Source organism: Xiphophorus maculatus, chromosome 14 (assembly GCF_002775205.1).
Source record: "Xiphophorus maculatus strain JP 163 A chromosome 14, X_maculatus-5.0-male, whole genome shotgun sequence".
Lineage (NCBI taxonomy): Eukaryota > Metazoa > Chordata > Actinopteri > Cyprinodontiformes > Poeciliidae > Xiphophorus > Xiphophorus maculatus.
The window spans coordinates 17,878,140-17,893,927 of NC_036456.1; the positions used below are offsets into that span (position 1 = coordinate 17,878,140).

A 15,788-nucleotide genomic window follows, 5' to 3' on the forward strand; every position below is an offset into this window, starting at 1 on the left:
TGTTTTTGTGCAACTGAAGTGCTAATATGTGGTTAGATTTTTTTTTCCTATAAATCTCAGGTGAAGGAGGAGTTGAATAGTTTTGGGTTGAAGTTATACCCAATCTGTCAAATTTAACATCGCTATAGGTTTTCTCCTCCCATCACTCCTTATAAAATGTGTCTTTTTATTCAAGGCAGCACCAATAATGGCAACCTTGGTCTCATATCCCGTCAGTCCTCAGGCAGAGCTGGACAGTTTTACATCTAACATTCGACATTTCTGGTCCTCATGTACATAATTAGGATGCCGAGTTAGGAGTAATGCCACACAAGCTAATCGGTACTGTAAAATAAGTCCCGACAGGCAGAAACACCGCAGGGTGATGCTTATTTCATTACAGCCTTAAATGTCTTCGCGAGGCCGTGGCCAAGAAGTTGCCCGGCACTTCTGGCAGAAATCTGGGCCGATGTGTTTCTGGCCCAGGATGTCACTTGTTAATTTAATTAGAAATTACCCAAATGGTTGGGCTTACCGCCAGCAGTTTGATGTCAAAACATCTCGATATGTTCAGCTGAGAAATGAAGCTCCAGGGAGGACTGGTTACAAATAAGTTAATGAAGGAAAAAACAAAAAGATGTGCGTGCAAAGTTAGTTTAAAAACAAAAGTGCTACATCTCGGCTTCAAACTGCCAAACTGACAGTTTGACCCATGACCTGAATCATCCTGTGGACATTTTTATCATCCTTGAGGTTCCTGTAGCATTATAAGCTCAACATTAGTTTAAACAAGCAGGCAGACAATCAGAACTGAAATAACAAATCACATCTCAAGCTGATTTACAAGACAGATTTCCTCTTTGTATCATACTGAAAAATCAAAATCACTCCAAATGTAATTTATCCCAAACATGCACCTAAATTTAATAAATACAAATTTGGAAACATGTTTCTGCATTCAAACTGCAGCAGTTAGAATAGACATTTACAGTTTATGGAGGACTGATCATGCCAAAATTAGCAACAAATAATGTGCCAAATAATAAAAAAAAGTACTTTCCCCACTTATTTGATTCTATAGGAAGGCAAATTCCTCATTTATTTCAATTAATGTAAGATTATCATTACTATTTAATTTTCTGTTTTACTTCCAATCTTTTGATTTGATCAAACTCCTGCCAAAACATGCACAGCACTCAAAATCACAACTGTTTTTTTTTGCCCAACAGAGTAATTAACCCTATATTGCAACATTGCAAACAGAATTATATGGTTAAATAAAAAAAGAAGACAGCAACAAGAAATGTTGGCATCGCAGAATAGAATAATTTACTTTATCTAGGCTTGTACTTAAATAGAAATGGATTCAGCATTGCTTTTGGTTAAAAGATATTCAAGGAAGTCTAGCAGATTTGCACACAGTCACTGGTTCTATAAAAAGACACAGTGGCACCAAGGCAGCAGTACTTTCTACAGGAAAGAAAGAGGTTCATAATAATTAATAGCTCTGTCTGTGCCTGAGTTCAAAACAGACACAGTCATTGACCCAGGATTAATTTCTCTGAGATAGAAAAACAGGACAGTGTGAAAGGCAGCAGTGGTTCAGGAAAAAAAACAAAGATAAAAAGAAATCATCTTTTAAATATCTTCAACTTGACGTTTCAAATTGTATGATGTTCTGCTCAGTTTGGGTCTCTCGGGCTTCGGTCCATGATTTCATCCAATTAAAAGCTCTTTTACAGGATTCAGCCAAACATTTTTAAAGCTCTTGAATTAGATTTGCAAAGTGCTGTTGTGGAAAACTGCCTCTGCTACCTCTGTGTGTAATCCAGTTAACCTTTAAACATATATGTTTATGCTCATTTAAACACCTTCAGAACTACCCAGGACTACAACCTTGTACATTTTAACAATTTCTTCCTAGAGCCATCCAATTTTATTCTTCAACTACAGAAAATTTCCCATCAAGCTAGAAAAAAGAATCAATATCTTTTCTTCCTCTGACCTCCTCTCATTTCAGTTTACATCATCTGAACATCCAGACTACAACTCTGCACACGTCTGTTTCTTCTGCACTGTCCTTTCACCATCTCTTCTCTTGGCTTTGCCTTTTCTGCCTTTGTCAGCACCTCTGTTCATCCATACATCTTTGTCTACATCCTGCAAGGTTTCTAGGTCACTGATTTAAAACCGCAGGATTATACATTTTCCACCCATTTACCTTCCACTTAAAAAAATTTTTATTCTGTCACAGTTAACATGCAAACACAAATACAAACCTGGCAAAGCGTCAAAGTTGTTGACATACAGAATCATAGTACAACAGGAAAATAACCACAAACCACCAACAGGGAACCCTTTAGATTTGCAAGTTCTGTCCAACTCAAAATACAGCTCAAGTCTTCCTATGGTACCTGATCTGCACAAAAAAAACTAAAAAGAGAAAAAAACAACAAAAAAAACTAATAACTAATCAAATTGTTGCAGTCAAAGTCAAATATCTGATGGAGATCAAAAGTTTCAGGGGTTTTCAGGCAGCTTGATCTGCTGATTCTGGCCATTACAGATTTCGTCTGAAAAGTTGCTAATTTAGTAACAGCGAGGTGACTATGGACCTTACCAAGCTCCGCCCACAACAGACCTAGAAAATCCCACCTGGCTCACAAACAAAGCCTCCGGCGCGTTGTTTCTATGTAAACATGGCGTCTTCCACTTCGACTGATTCTCTGCAGTGTATTTCTGACTCCATTAGTGCATCATTTCTACCGGGTTGTCACAATATATCAGCTACTATAATGGACAGAGGAACTAACAAGTTCAGGTCATCTTTTTTGGATCAGATCAAGGTGTTTGAGCCACGCGTTGCCTCCAATATTGTGCACGTCACAGCAAAATGCTTTCGCTCGATGAGGAAAACGGCAGATCCACACACCCTCTACATCAATATAGCTGTGGACAAGATCACTGATGTCTACAGGCTGACAGGCTTCAAGGTGTAGAAGTTGTATCAGTGCTGCCATTATGCTGTACTTAGCTAACGGGAAGCTAAGTGTGTTTGTGAGATGGCCACGCATGTGGTAGCCGCGCTAAAAATAGAATGGGCATCAGCCAATGAAATGCGGCCCCTCTGGTAAGGTTCATTGTCAGCACATGCAGACGTGACCTGCTGGGCAGATCTGTCGGACTCTCACAGCAAGGCAAAAAGGGACAGCGGCTGATTTTCACACCTTTCTGTAGGCGGATAAGACCAGTTTCAAGTGCAAGTATCAGCCCAACATTAGGATAGCCATCCTTCACAAGTTGATCTTGATAAACAGTTTTTCAAGCTTTGTTAATTTATTCAAAAACTTTCCAAAATACTGAAAAAAATAGTTTGTAGTAACCTACATCAGATGATCAACTGATTCTTTTCCTCTCCATTTCTAGCAGAATCAATTCTCAGATGTCCATCTGTTTGCAGATGGTTCAAAAGCAGCCAAAATCCAAGGAGAAGTATTGGAATTATCATTAGAAATAATACAGAACTCTTCATAAATCACATTTTGGACTTCCATTTGGGCCTCAACTGCTTCTGAAAAACATCCTGAGTGAACAAAGAAAGCAACAACCAGCTGGTGTTGGGCAATAAAACCAGCGAGGTGTCTGGAAACTGGGCCGTTTCAAAACCTTCAGAATGTAACGTCACAAATGAGCAGGCACTGCCCCGTTACCTAGCAACCCCAGCAGAATTCCAGCCCGTTGCCTAGCAACCCAAACTCAGCTCCCGCATGTTTGCTGAGCTGGTTTTACTGCTAAATGTGCTGTTCACTGGTTGCTGGAAAAGACAAGTGTTATATTGTTGATTTACCATCCAGAAACCACTCGCTGCATTCTTGTTGGTTGTGCATAAGGCTGTACTAATGCTTTTCTAAGATTGTACGGTTGTATAATTGCGAATCTGTTTGCACATGCGAGTGTAAACGCTGAGTTCGGGGCCGAGCCAACAGCAACTGATGTGGATTTAAAGTGACAACAAGCCCTAAAAGAAACTCCAAATAGGCAGAACAGCCCAGAATAAAATCTCATTATCCAAGAATTATTCTGTGAAAAAAGAAATATGTAACAAACATGTTTTGTATGAACCACAGGCCTATTCTAGTCCTTTCAAGGAAACCATAATAACTCACCTTTAAAAAAATATAAAAAATCTGCTTTCTTGGAAGATAAATACAGAGAAACCTGGAATTGTTTAAATATTTTGCATCAAATCTTGTAGCGACAAGTTGTTGTTTTGGGAAAACCAGGGAAGACGTGACCCGTCTTCATCTCCGCACAGCCCTCTTGTTTACATTACACTGACCACCTCCAGACAGTGTCAGGCTGAATTTGTGAGCCCTTCCCGGGTCTGTTTGCGTCCGTCTACAGGCGACGTGATTTATCCGAGCCAGAGCGTGTTGTCTCTTCTCTCGCTGTCACCAGGGTGATTGACAGCAGAACTAATTCCACATTTAACACCCTCGCTGGCTCCACAGTCGGGCGTGTGTGTGTGTACACACACAAACAGAGATTTACAGGAGAACGCGGCGCTAGAGGCCTGACTCACCACGCAAGGTGGGAACAAAGACACTGATAAGCCCACCAAGCCTTTTAACACTCCAGTTTGTCCTGGGTGTTCCAGAACCGTCAGAGTCCTTGTTTGGGGATTGTTTTGGAGTCCAGACGGCGCTGATGTTTGATATATTAAGCCACTGGACTGAGGCAATGAGAATGATAAATGGGAACCTTTTCTTCCCCGAATTGAGATTGCATCCTTCAGACACCGCCATCGCTTCCCGTTAGATATCGAGTGTTTCAAGGTGATAGGAAACCACAGTGCTTAGACAATAAAGCCTTGTCCACTTGTGATTCACGCTGCATGCTGCTGTAAAGAGCAAATAACCGTATCAGGAAGTCAGCGCTGAAAAATACCCTGCCATTCATAACACAAACCTATGTGAGGTTGACAGATGATTTTTTTTAAGGTGGAAAAGTTGGACAGTTCTTTAGTATCAAACCCGCACAGAAGTAGATGTATCAAAGTTTCTTCAGTGAATCTTTTTAAACATGTCTCAGGCTGCTGTCTCACTTGTTTTCACTTGAGTTGGGTAGATCGTTGTGCCTTGAAGCAGCACTTCTCAAGGGACACAGGAAGACCAAACAAGCAAACAAGGAAAATACACAAAATCTATCCTGCCTGTCCTCAAACGCTTCAAACTGTACACAAACAATGCCCAAAACAGCTTAAAGTCTGTCAGTAGAGTTACTGTTCAATTCAATAATACTTTATCCTAAAGGGAAATTAAATGTCATAACTCATTTCAACTCATTTATATTTAAAGAGTCGTTGTGGATTGTAGTCAAGTCAAACAACTAACTACACAAAAGGGCCATTCAGTTTGCAGCTCTCTTCTCAACATAAAAGAAAATACAATCAACCTGTTGCAGCCATTTCCACATCAGAACAAACACAAGCTGCATCTCCATTAACCTTAAAATTGGGCAAATTGGAATTATGAAAATAAACTCACTAATTCTGGAAAAAATAAATAAATAAAATAGAAGTAGTTTTTGGATAACGTTTTTGTGTTAGGATGAGGTGGAGCAATGGAAACATGGAGTAATTTGATCAACAACCGGATCTTATTACTGGCAGAAAAAACAACAATGATGATGATGATTCTAAATGACTTAATGCGTGAACAAACTTATTCATGTGATTTTAACTACATGTCTTATTTAAACTGCAAAATTTACCTGAAAATCAAAGTTTTGCACATATTTGTAACGGAAACACAGCTAGCATCAGAGCAAGAGAGACTAAAGACACTTGTGAAATTCATAAGAGACAAAATAAAAAAACTGGACAAGCATAATTTCGAAGCTGAAGGAGAAGAGGAGTTAGATTAATTATTAGTTTTCTATTGGGGAGCAACATGGCCCCACCATGAGAACAGTAACACCAATTGAACTCCGTGAACAAGGCTTCATTTGGATTTAGTTTTTATTTTTTAAGCTGTAGGAAGTAAGGACTTCTGGTAGCAGTCAGTCTTGCAACAAAACTGAAGAAGCCTCTGACTAAAGACTGAGACACGATAGTCTGAAGACGGTCATGACTTGCCAACATCTCAATAGCCAAGCAGCGGAGATGGTATTTTTGATTTGGTTTATTTATTTCAAACAAGTTTTTAAAAACAAGCAATCAGACTAAATAATTAGCTTTTCACTACATTTCTGTTTGAAAAGGAGTAGGAAGAAGTGAACACTTATTTAATCCTACCCTTAATCTCAATTTAATGAAATATATTACTTACTGAGTCAATAATTATCAACAATTTGTAAATAAAACCATGTTATAGTAGTCATGTGCCTGTTTGATGAACTGGGCTAAACAGCCAACAAATAAATTATAATTCATAGACAAAATGGTTTCAAACTAACTCATAAGACAAGAAAATCTACAGAAAATAATAATAGTAATAATAATGACAATTGTAGCCAACAGTACCATCGGTTGCTGGCCAGCACTGCTAATCCACCTCATTTGCTTTTGCTGCTCCTTTTTAATGCTGTAACCATGAAGCCTCCCCTTCAACTCCTCTGGGATTTCGGGTCAGAGTTCAGGGATGCTAATCAGCTGCTAACAGTAGTAAAAACAATACCCCTGTTGCCACGGTTACGCATCATAAAAACTGTCCAAAAGTAGAAAAGTCGGAGCAAAAATCCTTTGGACAGCGTCCAAAGCCGGGAATACCTGTACAAGCACACAAAGCCTCAATCAGGATATGAACAAAACAAATCAGAGCTAACATGACAGAGCTGCAACCTGCTGCCAACAAGAGCGACACAATCCAAGGCGTCAAGGCTGCGCCGCAACTTCGCTCATCCTTACTGCCAATTAGAGCGCCATGAGAGGTTTTTTTACAACTACGTTTGGCTGCATGTGTCAAGGTTAAAGCGACACAAAATGAGACCCTTTGAGGCATAACGAGAATTAAAGTTCCCACACATGATGATGTTGCCAGCATTAATTAGATGGTTGTCCCAGTTTCCCCAGAAATCCACGATTAGGTAGCGTGCATTTAGAAAATAACCATTTTAAAACATTTTCTCCTGCTACTACTGATGCCGTTTCTGCTGGTGTTAATGCAACACTGTAGATGTTTCAAGGTTGGTTGAGGGGAAGAATAATGTGATTCAGTTTAATTGTAGAAGCTCCGGGTGCTTAATTATGTTGGATCTTGGTTTCTCTCATTTGCTCATATTCCCTCGCAGCAGCCTAAAGGCAACAATGGCATTTCCACCGCAGGAACCTTTTCAAGAACCGGGACAATGCCACACATTTCTCACTGGCTGAATATTCATTTATGAAAACCAAGTCCTCCGCTCAAATTATGCACTTTGTGGAGTCCTGAATGGGTTTATACATCCTCTGTGTGACTGCTGTGTTTCAGGAGAAGCAGATGTGTGGAAATGAAATTTAAAACTCTCAAATAAATAAATAAATGTGCATTTGTACCATTTTGTGTTCTGAAGATGAGATTTGTTGTCGCCATCGGTCGTTTCCGCCTCATTAGCAGTTATCATGTCATTGTGGCTCAAACTTGAAGCATCGCCGCTCGCAGCAAATCACTGGCTGTGTCCAAGTTGCTTTCCTCAGGGGGAAAAAGGCCATTTGACTGGACAGAAATTCATACAGGCGTCTGTCGAAAGCTGCTTGTGTGGCACAGTGTTTACTAAATGAACTCGAGACTTGCTTCTTTGAGTTCATCTTGTTATCTGAGCCATCTAGTGTACAAACCCATTTATTATTCAAATGTTTTATTTGATTAAGGAGGACATTTTCATAAATTTCTACAAAAAATCTCTGGAACAGTTTCACATATTTACAAGAAGATACTTATATATTATCTGATGTACAGCAGTAACAAAAAAACAAAACATTTTTCAATGTTAATTGCATAAATTTACTATAATAAATCTTTGATATTCTGACATGTAAAGTCATACATTTTTAAGAAAAACAAAACTGCATTTATCAGGTTTATTCTGGATCCTCTTCATAGTAAGTGTTCTTCTGATATAGAAAAATAACCCAAATCTCCCACTTGAACTTTGGAAAATATCCAGTATTTGTCTGATTTATTAATCCCAGAAAACCCCATTTTTGTTTTATGCAAGCTATTAAAGTATATGCCTTTATTTGTGTAAATTAAATTATTTCTTGCAATTGTACAATAGACAGAAGATCCAATGTGAAATATAAAAATTTCAGTTTAAAAATCTACTCAATCTAGAGTCTGATGCCATTTTTAATCTAAAATTTTATTTAATTAAGAGGGGCGGTGTGCAGTTAACATTTGTGAACAACAAATGAAAACAACCTAAATATAATAAAATAATTCACTAAAACTCACCAAGATAATATGCATCATATAGTGTAATAACCCCACATTGTGGACTGAATATAATTATATTCTATATAAAAACTCTTTCAGACATCGAGTGATTGACAATCACCAAGCAAAAAGTTTTGTTTAACTTTTTAAATAAATATTTTTATCCTTTATAAGAGTTTTCTAATTGCTTGTATCCTTCTGTGTTCGTCTTATTTGACTGTGCAGCTGACTCAGACATTTACCTTAAGATTGTTTAATACGAAGACAAACATGAAAACCAGTAAACATTTCTTCCCTACTTGGGACAAATGACCAATTAAAAGTCACAACCACTGAATCTTGAAGAGATCCACTTGCAACAGAAAGTTTTCAACCGAAAAGAAACTAGATGAGGGTGAGTCCTGCAAAAGCAAGTCAGTCATTTTTTTAAGAAATTAGGCATGGTGCCAAAGGCAAAGCTCACCTGCAGCATCTAAAAACGCTCCTTCAAGGGAAAAACCTGCAGCCATTCTTCCTGATGCAACATAAAAACTGTAATTTGAGAACTGAGCTTGTTCGCTTGTTTTGTGCAGAACAATTTTCATGAAGTCTTTCATCAATTTTAAGGACACATGCAACGGTAAAAAGAGAAAGTTCATAGTGGAGATAGAATAGAAAACATGGTTAGATGGCAGGAGTTTACTGAAGTCCGACTGCATGCTTTCTGCCTATAAATGTCACTGGTCCAATATGCACTTCAGTTTAAAAGGTGTAATTTAGGGGCTGAGCAAACCACTGGGTGCTGCTTCAGAGCAACTCGAACCATAAAAACCCAAACTTTAAAGCCACCTCGGGCCGTGGCTGCATGGAGTCTGCTTCCTCTTGTGCACAGCGAGGGGCTGCTGCATGGCATGAAGCAAATTCTGACAGATTTATGTACAGTCCTACTCACAAATGATGCAAGGCACAAACAGAAAGGGATTAGGGAGATCCGACTCCTATAATCCATCCAGCCAGCTTTTAGAAAATAGAGCAGCCGAATCTTGAAACCAATGTTTTTCCAAGATTGGCGAGGAACCATGTTCATGCTGCCCTCATATGGCGGCAACATGAACACAGTCTTTATGAACCAGATGGAAGAAGAAAACCTAGACTTATTTATATAAACCATCTGGAGTTCTGCTTTAAAACATGCGATCAAGCAGGTCGTGCAAAGCAGATCATGAAAAAGTGGTCAATAGACGGTTTTCTTTATTAATATGGCTTTAACTTTCAGTATTGACATCAATTTGTTGTCAAATAGTAAAAGTCACAGATTTATGCACCGGCAGCCAGCAGCACGCTTCTGCTCGACATACAAACATCTTGGTGCAGTCGCTGCAACAATTCAAACTCCAGAACAACAAAATCAGTTCATTTGTTTGGAATTAGAGCTGCTTGAAGATTTTTTTTACCCAGCAGGTTTGTATTGAAAGCTGCTGTGCATGAAAATATCCACTCAAGTGGAAACGAGTTATTCTCTCGTTTGCAAACATCCAACTTAAAGCTTCCACTCCACATACAAACCCAGAAATATTTTTTTTCAATAAATTTGTGGGATGCTAAATTCCCCCAGAAGTTATTTCGATAAACGATAATATCGTTTCTTTGATACCATTTTCAGCTAATAAACATCCACCACTAATTTTCTCTAACATTTTAGTTTGATTGTCCTTATGCAATATTTTCCCAAGTATTACTTAAAAATGTTTTTTAAATCTTACATCAGTGACGTGCGGTTAGGGGAGGCAGGTGAGGCAGTGCCTCACCAGCCATCATGGAAAGAAAGAAAATATATAATCATAAAGTAATTTAAATTGTTATATTCATCCGGTGGTTTGTACTAAAAAATATTTATTTTTCATGTAGCTTCACCAATTTCGATTTTTATTTGTTCAAAATCGCTGAATTTTCTTATTTTCCCATTCAAATGCTTGGAAGCGATGCCGGTGAGGCAGCAGCGAGCTCTGCCTCACCTTGGATTGCGCAACCCCTGGCTCTGCGCTGGCTGCTAAGCGGAGAGAGCATGTTGCTGTACGGCGTCAATAAAATGGTTTAAACAAATTTAATATGTGAACTTATTTCCAATAATTTAGCTTATGTATATAATGTACAGTGCTTTTTGTCACCAACTGTGTTTGTGTAACGTGTTTCGTGTAATGAGCGATTATAAACGGCAGAGAACAGGTTCGAGGTGAGGCAGGCAGTTCTCTTGCCTCATGGCAGGGGGCGCTCAAGATCCCAGACGTTCGTCTTGTTCACTCCTCAACTGCCGAGTAAGTGACAGCGAGCTAGGCTAAACGATTCGGGAAGCAAGTCAAGTGCAGCGATAGATTATAATAGAGATAGTGATTTTTTTCCTCTCGCTTATCCCGACTTTCGACATGGATGACTACATTACAACACTAAAAAAGTTTTCTCAAGTGCACTCTCAATCGAAGCAGGTAAGACAGTAATAACATTTATTTTGTTTTGTTTTTTAAGGAAATGTGTGTTTTGTGAGCTACAGTTTATGTGTAAGGATGCAGAAGTGAAACATAACCTGTAAACTGCTGTCAATCTATGCATCTATTTGCAAATCTGATTCTGATGACGTCAGTGCCTCACCAGCTATGAACCTCACCGCACGTCACTGTCTTACATCCCATACTGAAGAATATCCATAACTTTAGACGCATCTTTGAACTATAGTGAAAATTTGTAAGATTCTTACTTTGCTTTCACTTAAATCAATCAATCAATCAAATTTTATTTGTATAGCACATTTCAGCAGCAAGACATTTCAAAGTGCTTTACATCATAACAAACACAGAATCACAATGCAATATAGAATCAATCATTAAGTCAAGTTCCATCAATAAATTTGTAATTGATTACATTTCAAATACAATTCTAAACAGGTGGGTTTTCAGTTGAGATTTAAAAGAAGTCAGTGTTTCAGCTGTTTTACTGTTTTCTGGAAGTTTGTTCCAAATTTGTGGTGCATAGATGCTGAAAGCTGCTTCTCCTCATTTGGTTCTGGTTCTGGGGATGCAGAGCAGAACCAGAAGACCTGAGAGGTCTGGAAGGTTGATACAATAAAAGCAGATCTTTAATGTATTGTGGTGCTAAGCCGTTCAGTGATTTATAAACTAGCAGCAGTTTTTAAAGTCTATTCTTTGAGCTACAGGGAGCCAATGTAGGGACTTTAAAACTGGTGTTATGTGCTCTACCTTCCTGGTTTTAGTGAGAACGCGAGCAGCAGCGTTCTGGATCAGCTGCAGCTGTTTGATTGATTTGTTGGACAGACCTGTGAAGACGCTGTTGCAATAATCAATACGACTGAAGATGAACGCATGGATGAGTTTCTCTAGATCTGGCTGAGACATTAGTCCTTTAATCCTGGAAATGTTCTTCAGGTGATAGAAGGCCGACTTTGTAACTGTCTTTATATAAACCACATTTTTCTTTAAAATGGGAAAGAATCAAGGCTTCTTACAGAAGAAAATACTTTATTTCCTGTCACACTCATCTATAGGAGCTGCCTGGTAGCGGAGGTTTAGTTTTCCTTGTACATTTATTTTTCCATTTGTTTTTCTGTTCAATTTGGGTTTATATATTTTTATTTTTTTTAAATAGAAAGCTCTCTCTAAAGATTATTACACTTCCAAAGTAACAAAAGTAAAAACATTCTCCAGCTCAGAGGAGAGGATTAACCTGAATGGGAGCGCAGCCTCTACAAACACGCTTCAAAGGAAGCAGTTCCCCGTTGCCGTCTGGTCTCAGGAAAAATGGATGAGGTAATTAAACCCAAATTGATTTAATTAGTCATCACACTGAAAAAAGAACAATCACAATTATTCATTTTTGAGGAGAACTGAAGAGTTTTAAGTTTCTTTCTAATATTAAAGCATGAAAACTCAATCTTTATTGAATCTATGCTAACTTTGAAAGAAGTGAGCATGAAAACTAAGAGCAGGGATGTGATGAAGCACCTTAAGCAGTCGGCTAATAAGGCTGCCCTGCACTTGTGTCCCTGTAATGAGTTTTAGTGATGGGGTTGGTTGCTGTGTAAAGTTACCACACAATACTTCACTGCAGGACCACGCAGCTCATGAAAAATACATGCTGCTTTGCATCATCTCACCGCTATGCATATAGAGGCAGAGAGGAATACGTGCCGCCATTAATCCTGCACCAAGTACCAAAGTTCAGCTCTGCTTTTCTTTAGGGAACAGGTTTTTAAAGCCTGCAGGAAGCTGGGAACGGCTCTGGAGAGGAGGGCATCTGAATGCAGCCGGCACGCATCGCAGGAAGAGGCAAGAGCAGAAGGGTAAAAAAAGAAGGAAGAGGGCACCGGTAGAGGAAACATGGAGCATCAGGCCGGAAGAAAGTGAGACACCTGCTGATTACATGCAAACGCTGCAGGTTTGATCATTAAACTGTGGGGAAGCTCAGAGAAAAACGTAAAAATAGCACATTAAAATTTATTTTAGTGCTTTTCTTTAAATAATTCTCACTGTGCCTTCTTTCGTGTTCACAATTATAGAATTGTTTGTGAAGAAAATGTTGGTGTATCCTTCCAGAGTAGTCTCAAAAGCAATTACAAATCTTCACGTCTTTGGTTCAACGAAAGATGTTTATTCTGTACCCAGAATGCATCACTCTGCAGTAAACTGTTTAAAATTTACTGATGCTCTACACATACTGATAGAAGCCTATTAACTAGGCAAAATCTAGTTAAATATTGCTGCCCAAAGCCACGTTACAGCCTTTTTTTGTTTTCGCATAGATTTTGGTTTTGTCTTGTATAAATGTTGTTCCTTAGCATAGCTAACTATGAGCTGATCATAGTTAAGTGAAAGGTTTGTTGCAAAGAATCACTCCTTGAAGTGCAACCATTCAGGTAAATGTGCAGCGACATATTTTATCCTGTTGAGGGCGATATAGTACGTTATAGAACATGTTGCATTATCGACACATGGTGAGTATCAACATGGTAATTTAGCATTAGCTTCCACCAAAATACCATGTTGATATGGCGCTTTAATGCTTGCAGAACTAAGGTTAATGACTAGTGCTTTGCATTAGCACAACTAGCTTTTGTGTTAGCGTTGCCCAATGCTGCTAATTTTCTTAGTGTTGAAAGTTTTGGATATCAAAGATATCCTACTTTGAATGCAAACCATTAATCAACTTAGGATTAATTGTTGATCAATGGTTTATTAGATAAAATTAGTTTCAATCGATTAATAACATCTGCTTAGACCTCTCAGTTTTGTAGTTTTTCTGCTGGTCATCCTTAAGCAGAGCCGGTTGATAAAGAAACAAAGATGGCAGGGCCATAACAGAACAGCCTTCATAAATGCTAATAATTTGTTTCCACAGGCCAATGACGCATTACAAATGTTGAGACGATAAAAGTTGCCTTAAGGTGCCTGTCACCAGAAGTGTTTACACACTCAATCTTAAACTCAAGGTTTGCCAACAAAAATGGTTTCCAGCATTTAAAAACAACAAAAACACAGAAGGTTCAAGAGGTGATGAAGGTGAAATCTGTCTTTGTGTCGTTGAAAGAGGCTGCCTTCAGACTGTGTGCATGTATCCAACTGTGGTGTAATCCAGTCAGTATTTCTGTTGACCTACAGACAATTAAACTTTCCTTTTTCCAAGTTATTCAGGAAAGAAAGAATGGAGAAATTGCCTCCCTGAGGATGAGTTTTTGCACTTTAAAGCAGGATTCACATGATAACACTGCATTAAAAGTTATAGCTAGAGCGAAGGTATAAGATGAGGCTCGCATTAAGCTTCCATCAAGGTCATTTCTTTGCTCATATGTTACTCCTCCCATCTCGCTTGTATCCATTCGTCACCTGGGCCATTAACCAAAAAGGCCATTTCTTTGCATCTTCCCAGAGCAATGATGCTTGATTTTAAAGTGATGCCGTCATACATGAAAAACCTTGTTGGCATCAAAAGCAAGAGAAATATTATAAAAACGCAAAAAGAAGGTAAATGGGTGTATTTTTAATGCAAAAGCAAAATAAACGCTCCTAAAGTTTCATCAAATCTTTCCCAAACTGCTCTGACTGTAATTTTGTCTTCCCACCTTGGCAAAACAAATGTTCCCCTCATGTGACTGACAGGTAGAAGGTGCATTAAAATTCCTGGGGAGAATCCAGTTGTCTTGCAGACCAATTATGAGTGAGGGGAATAAAAAAAATAAAAATGGACAAGACTGAGACTTTCCTCTGACTTCCCATGTTCACCCATTGTTTCTTCGGCTCTTGCCAAAACAGCCTTTTCAGTCCCAGAGCCATTTCTCCTCAAGGCTGCCAGCATTTGTTTGGAAAGTAGTGGAAACTGTAAGCGCACATTCAGTATGCAGACACCTGCCTTAACCTGAAATATAACACATCCTACTGAAAAATACACCTCATCAAGCCAGCACTGCAATAAAATGTTACAATAAAGAATTAATAACTATTAAATTTGTAAATCGAGTGAATAAAAACGTCAATTTATTGAGGCATAATTGAAATTAAATGGTTCAAGTCTGTTCTGTTCAAGCTGCAGGAACCGAAAAATACAAAACGGCAGTATAACAAGTTACATTCCATGTCCACCACGTTACCTAGCAACCCCAGCTGAGTCCAGCCCAGTTACCTAGCAACAAGGGGTGCGATTTCCTTAGTTTTGGGAGATCAGTTATTGGCCGATTTTTACATGTGAAGCCGATCATATCCACCGATGTTATCAACCTCGGCAAAGGTCTAAAAATCAACCACTGTGCTTTTTTTTCTCCTGGTTTGACTGACAAACCAGGTCATGTCTGCACATTTACAGTTAACAATAGTCACCCAATTGTTGCCAATTCAGCAACTTTCTTGATATAGTGAGCAACATTTCAGAGAAAAAAAATGGTATCGACCAAAATCGGAATCTGTAAGTAGGGCTTTTTAAAAGATCGGTAATGGGCGGTCGCCCAGAAAACTGCTATTAGTGCACCCCTACTAGCAACCCAAGCTGGTTTTACCACTGTATGAGCTGTACAATGGCTGCTGGAAAAGACAAGAGTTTTATTATTGCCTTCCCATCCAGAAACCAGTTGCTGCATTTTTGTTGGTTGTGCAGGAGGCTCTTCTAATGCTTTTCAATGATGTATGGTGGTATAATTGCTCATCTGTTTGCAGCTATTTTCATGGTGAGTATAAAGGGTGATTCGGGGGGCGTGGCCAGCAGCAGCTTATTTGAAGCATTTAAAACAGCTGAAATGAGCTCAAAATAGGCAGAACTGACCAAACTAAAATCTAATCATCTAAGAAAGATTGTCCAAAAAATGTAATGAACATGTTTTGTAGACATATCATAATCTGTTCAAGGAAGCATAAAAAGTCA

At 38.7% G+C, this 15,788-nt stretch overlaps 1 protein-coding gene across 1 annotated transcript in view; it reads right to left on the bottom strand.

The window, feature by feature from the left end:
- pc (pyruvate carboxylase) overlaps positions 1-15,788 on the bottom strand; it is a 371,443-nt gene that overhangs the window by 317,745 nt on the left and 37,910 nt on the right. The gene's annotated exons all lie outside the window — the stretch shown is intronic.